This window comes from Varroa jacobsoni, unplaced genomic scaffold (assembly GCF_002532875.2).
Source record: "Varroa jacobsoni isolate VJ856 unplaced genomic scaffold, vjacob_1.0 contig05587, whole genome shotgun sequence".
Lineage (NCBI taxonomy): Eukaryota > Metazoa > Arthropoda > Arachnida > Mesostigmata > Varroidae > Varroa > Varroa jacobsoni.
In genome coordinates this window covers 1-6183 of record NW_019215627.1, presented here as the reverse complement: position 1 = coordinate 6183, position 6183 = coordinate 1, and the positions used below count along the sequence as shown (strand labels likewise).

General features: G+C 40.0%; 1 long non-coding RNA gene across 1 annotated transcript; it reads left to right on the top strand.

Annotated features, from left to right (window-relative positions):
• Nucleotides 1-1454: 1454 nt before the first annotated feature.
• On the top strand, nt 1455-2711 carry LOC147751757 (uncharacterized). The gene is made up of 2 exons (XR_015315976.1): nt 1455-2008; nt 2488-2711. It is a non-coding gene; the product is annotated as an uncharacterized LOC147751757 (long non-coding RNA).
• The last annotated feature ends 3472 nt before the right edge of the window (nt 2712-6183 follow it).

Sequence of the window (6183 nt, the reverse complement as noted above, 5' to 3'; positions counted from 1 at the left end):
AATATTTCTGCGCTGTATCATCTAGTTTATGTCATTTAAGTATGATACGGCACATTCCTTCCGGTACGTGCCCTTATTTCCTCCATATTCATTTCTCTTGAGCCTACTTTCGGTCTAAATGAGGGGCGCTTAACAACTTAACACCGGCGTAGTATGTTACAAAGCTCATATACCACTTCGGAGCGCGATTTCAACATTGGAATTAAGAATCTTACCTAAATACCCCTGAAATTTCTTTTGATTGTGGAATATTTAAGTTCATCGAAGCACAGCGACATAACCCAGCCCATACGATATGCAAATTGATTCAAGGTGGCGTTACCTTATAAGGGTGCGACATTATCCTTTATATTAAAGATACCTTTTAGAATCCAAGAGCGTTCAGTGAAATATGGTCACTCGAGCTTCAGTGGGTGACTTGCAGATATCCAGGAAAAATAAGGTAATTCGAGTGGTTCAAGTGCCTGGAATTATATGAGCGGGCCGTGGGAATTCTGTAACCGGATCTACTTGTGAAGCTTTGGCACCAGAAACACCGTAAATTTTAATTTAATAAAAAAAAATCCGAGAGGGTTATTTTGAATATGAAAATGGTGCTTGAAGTTGAGAACAGCGCTGGAGTTGGAGGCGGATTTAAAGGTGTACGAATATTGGCACTCAGGCAGGTGTAGACAAAAATGCTGCTATCCTTATTTATCCTAATTAAATTAATGTAAGGTAAATAAACTGGGAAAATTGGTGCCGCATCATCTGAGAGAGCCCGCAAAAATGCTTATTTTTTTCCTTGCTGTATCCCTATTTATAAAGCGAGTTTTAACTTATGATCAAAAATTAATCCTTTACGATAATTGCAGATGGCCATACCAGGAACTGAAGTGGCGGGCCATCGTTCTTAAGCGAACGTACAGCTGCGGAAGCTAATGGGTGGCCAATGTTGAAGCTATTCGCTATAGCTTTGGCATTTCTAGTTGACCGGTTATGGCCGAAGAGAACTTCGCATTAAGCAGAGGTAACTTATTTATTTATGTTGCAGGATAACCTTGAATCTTATATCGCGAGAATCATGACGGTAAAAATGCAGAAGTTACAATTGGAGGCTTTTCGTCGTCCATTATACTCGCTAGACGTTGCTGCTACAACTTGCCACTTGTGAAATCTCGCAACTATTTCTCGAGACTTGATAGCCTTTCGTACCCGAAATTTCTACAGCAGTGAAATACGTTTCTATCGGAATGACAAACGATCATGTATAATGCAAATTAGATTGGAAAGTTAAAAAAATTAAGTCTGTGAAACCAGTTCGAAGAGTTCGTATGCTAAGTTTCATAACGAACGGCTACTTAACGGCTTGCTCCGAGAAAAAAAAACTCAAAGAGGAAGAATAGGACCTTTTGGCTAGGTTTTATTGAAACAAAAAAGACTAATAGACAGTGTTAGCTTGGTTTGCTCTTTAATTGGGCTCTTACGCTCCACGTAATCCAACTTCAAAACAGTTTCTTCGTCTCTAAGGTATAATAGGACTATACCGGTTAGCGATAAGGTTATATAGGCCACCAATTGTTCTATGCGAGGAAAACAAGATTTAAATATTGCTCTTATATTTCTTAGTTGTATACTTGCTAAATGTTCATTTTAATAAAGAAGATAGACGTCATTGTGTGCACAAGTAGCGTGTATACCTGTAGAGTACAAATGAGGGGGACCTAACTGTCGGATCGTTAAAGCGAATAAACTTATACCGATGTTTTTTTTTTGTGGGAATAACTAATAATCTACAAGCTTAATGGTTCACTTCTTATGATAAGATAACAATGGCAACGAAGTTCCTCCAACAGAGCCTTCATTTAGTGGGCTAAAAGTACTTATTGATACTGGAATGAGGCTCCTTGGCAGCCCGCCGGTTTCGACTGACCATTAGCCTCTACGATTGAAGGAATGAAATGTTCTCGTGTGAAAATGGCCTACTCAAAGGAAGGACACCAGTCCTTGCCCTTCCCACTAATAATTCGTATGTACTTGCCAATCCGGTTAGTTTACAAGATGATAGAATTATTTTTTTTTCTATTGAGTTGAAAAACTTTTGAGAAATCTGACGGCGGTGGGGATCAGATGCAATTTGGTTCATAATGGATGCGAACATTGATTAGCGCATTAGGTAGCAGGCGGGGAGCGTATATCACATCGAGGCAGTAAGAATAGCGTGTTCATTGGAAAAATTTGATGTGTGAACGACCTTCAATAGTTCCAAGATGGCCCGAATCTAGACGAGCCCTAGATCGTTGACCTCATTTACGTGCTGATTGAATTGCAATGCCGTACGCAATGACTGATTTGAAACGGGGTATAGAAATACTAGAGAAACTTCTACCCCTAAGACCACAAAGCATAGTACAAGATTTTCACGAAAGTTAAGAAACTGATCTTTTTTAGCTTAATTTTTTTCCGAATGTTAAATCGAGGCACCTTACGAATTATAGTCAATTTCAGTGCCAATTTCTTCCTAAGGCTGCAGATGTCCGCTTAAGACCACGATCCGCGAACCTGTTTCAGGAGCATAAGATCGTCGATAAAGTGAACAATCGACGTGCGACCTGGTTTCGCCTAATTCGATATGAAGAAACAGGACATTTATGTGAAGGGATATGATGGAGGGTCCTAATAATCGCCGGCACCAAGTGACCTAATAAAATGGAATTTTATAAACATTCCAAGTGTCCCGAATTGACGGCAAAATTCTCGGAGCGGCGTCCAGGACTGCGGTAGCTGTAGGTTTTGCTGACCGGCCGCAATGGAGCCCATTTTTATGAAAAAGGAAACAAATAATTGAGCTACATCAAGCTAGCCTTCAAGTGTCATGCCATTAGTTTTCATAGTGCTTAGTGAACAGGTTTTGTTTTTTATGACGGCTGCCGAACAATACGTGACAGCAATTAAGCATGGGCATAGGAAATTGTCGTTGCTTCCACAGCAGTCTCGACTGACGCCCGATCTGTGTTGGCCAATTTTATCATCGACATGCTTTTTCCTTAAGTTGTCAAAAGATTGTCTAGAATGACGAAGATCTACTGAAGAAATTCCAGAAGTGGGCCATTCACAGTGGATGAAACTCTTTGCCAAAAAATGCCAGTATCCTTAATTTTATATATAGAGAAGTTTACAAAGTGGACTACGGAGTCTGTATCTGTAAGCTCGTCAATTGGGTATCACTAACTTATATGCGTTCTAAACTTTTCGTTCGTTACTAGTACATCTTTACAGCAACGATGTGACAGCTGTCATGGACGAGCGCAACTAGTAAATGTATATATACTTTGCGAGTAATTTATAGCGTTAAACGTTCCACTAGTTCTGCCGATCGTCAGAAAATAACAATACAATCAATAGATCATCACCCCAAACATTTTATAGTTTATACACACATGTCAGGCAGAAAAAAAAAAGATTTAGCAGATCGTACTTGAAAGAATTGGTGAATACAGATATAAATTGTTTCCGTCTCGCGTAGAAAAAGTTATCTCTGAGCGTTAAAAAGAGGAGATATTAGCGTTTTGCAAAAAATATCCCCTGGAAATTGCATAGCGGCAATATTGTCTTCTGTATGTAATTGTGTTAACTTACTGTTCATTTTAATGTAGCGGATATTAATGTAAAGCTCGATATATTTAACATAGTTTACCTAAATCACCAGTCAACTCGGCAAAAGGTAGTCAAAATTCCGTGTTCAGACACATATGAAATGTATTTTGCTAAAGTGATACGTTCATCGTATATACCCTCAGCATGCATACCTATTTCATTTTACAGGCTGCCCCTTTTGAGTACTTGCGGTTAAGACGGCCAGATTTTATCTCCTCTCTCGCTCGGGTCGACAGGTTGCCACGACAGTTCTGTCTCTTCTTATTGCCCTCGTTGTAGCTAGAGCCTCATTGGTCATCCATTGATCTTATGTCGTCGTTCAGTCCATTATCGGTATCAGGAGCGCGTTGCTCTTGCTCAGATTGCGGGTATGACAATTTACTTATACTGATGGTGAGTTGGGATTAGCCACTATGATATCAACTACTGAATCAAGGTACTTGACGTAGAAATTTTTCCACCGATGACCCAATTAGCATTTTAAGTAGGTGGACAAAGCAGCTTTTGCCAGTGGGAAAGATTCGCAGCGAACATAGAGATTTGAACTAAAGTTTGACCTCATACGCCCGGACTAAAGGCACTTGCGATACATAGCTGCCTCGTATGTGACAGGTGGTCATGTTTTACTGAATGGACGCTCGTCTAAGGACAATTGGTTTGTTTTGTTTTGGTGAACTTCGTCAGTAGCCCGGATGACTGTGCCGTATCTCGTGAGAACCATTTGAAGTTCTGCATTTTGAACGACAAGTGAAGGCGAAGCTACTCGAAGCATCTGCTCTCAGCTCCTAGCCCATTTTATAGTCATCTACGATGTAGGATTTGGTTCACTGTCTGGGAGCGCTTCGGCTACATTTTGCTAGAGATTTTCAAAGCCGGCATTGACTCAAACCTACTGACGGATTTTCTTGTCGCTTAATTGCTGTTAACGGACGGTTAACAGCGATCAGGGCATGCAATAACGGCGCCGATGACGATGTCCGCGTCTGCCCTCTACTGTGAGCTCAGACTCAGGTTTTTGGACTAACTTAACGCCGTTCCGTAGCGTCCGAACGGACTGTACTACCCGTTGTTCCATTGGGTGCAAGGTTTCGAAAACCATCCATGCCGCCATTTTGTAGTCTCATATTGGAGAGGCGAAATATTGTCGAACTACCAGCTTTGTTTAAAAGTTTGCTTTTCCTTTCTAAGTCTATTAGCTGACGTCGAACGGTGTAAAAGAAGTCTAATGATGAAAGAAGCCAACTTATATGGGTCTCGTGAAAACGGGGCTATATGCTTGTTGTAATGCCACTTAAGCAACTAATTAACCCAGCATTCTTTAAGCCCATTTTTTTTTTTAAGCTTTCATCAGCGTAAACAGAGACACCTCGTCTAGATTGAAGGTATGTCAGTGAGTGAGATTGTAGAATTCAATAGAACTTCATTTTTCTTGAATTTTAAGATTGTGTCCATCATTCCCTTTTGAAGTGCAGATGAAAAGAGGTCAGATAACCGCTAAAAAAACTAACCTTGCCGTGAAAAAAGGCAATCACCTAATGTCTGCATGTAGTCTGGCCGTGATGCTAACGGTCCGATAGCAGTTCCTTTGTAAATACAAACCCAATTGACTTTGCCCCAGGCATAGTTCAAATTTGCGTGATTCTTGCATATTGAACAAAATACGTCTCTAATATAGTCTCTTTTAAGGTAGGTGGCTAATTCGTATAGTGCCCATGGTAACCATAAATGTGCTAGTTCATCGCTGATTCAAATGTCAGCGTTGGCAAATGGTTACTGTGACACATTGTTCCCATGGCGTTTGATAGGTCTATTGGAGAACAACCCAGTTTAGTCCAACGAAACCCATCTGACGCAATGCTTAACACCTCAAGTATCGAACATGAAAAAAACTAAGTTTTGCATTTTCTACGGTACAAATGCACGAGGTGGTTCGTTCAGGGGGAATAACTACAAGCAGTACCAGAGCAGCTTGCTTGAGATAGATAGCATCTAGTGTTAATCAACACGATACAATAGTGTACAATGGTATGTTTATGAATTAAACACATGTAAGAATCTACGTTACATTTGTCGGCAGTATTGTGCAATTTAGACGATGCTCTATGAAATCAAGGTGATCCCGTTTTCTTTCTGTTTGTTTAATGCATGTGTGTAGAAACTTACAAACTATAGTTAGTAAGTTCAAATAAATTTTCACTGAGCATTAATAAGTTACCGTACAAGCATGTGATACAGTCGTCTACGATAGTGTATCTCCTTGAACGCTACCTCTTTCTTATATAGCATCTTTTGAAAATAACCTTACACGCATGGCAAATTAACATAAAAACACAAGACCTCAATTCAGTATGACAACTATATGTATGCATATATGTACCCACTGTGCTGTGTAGTATTCCGAGGAAACAGTTCCTCTGGTTTCCTTAAACAATTAGCAATCGATGACCTTTTGACCGCCTCAGGGCCACATTGTACCACTCAATGTCGTACCTTTTTTAAACGAAATTTACTTTCAGTGCATCTCAAAAGACACAACGAAAAATTAAG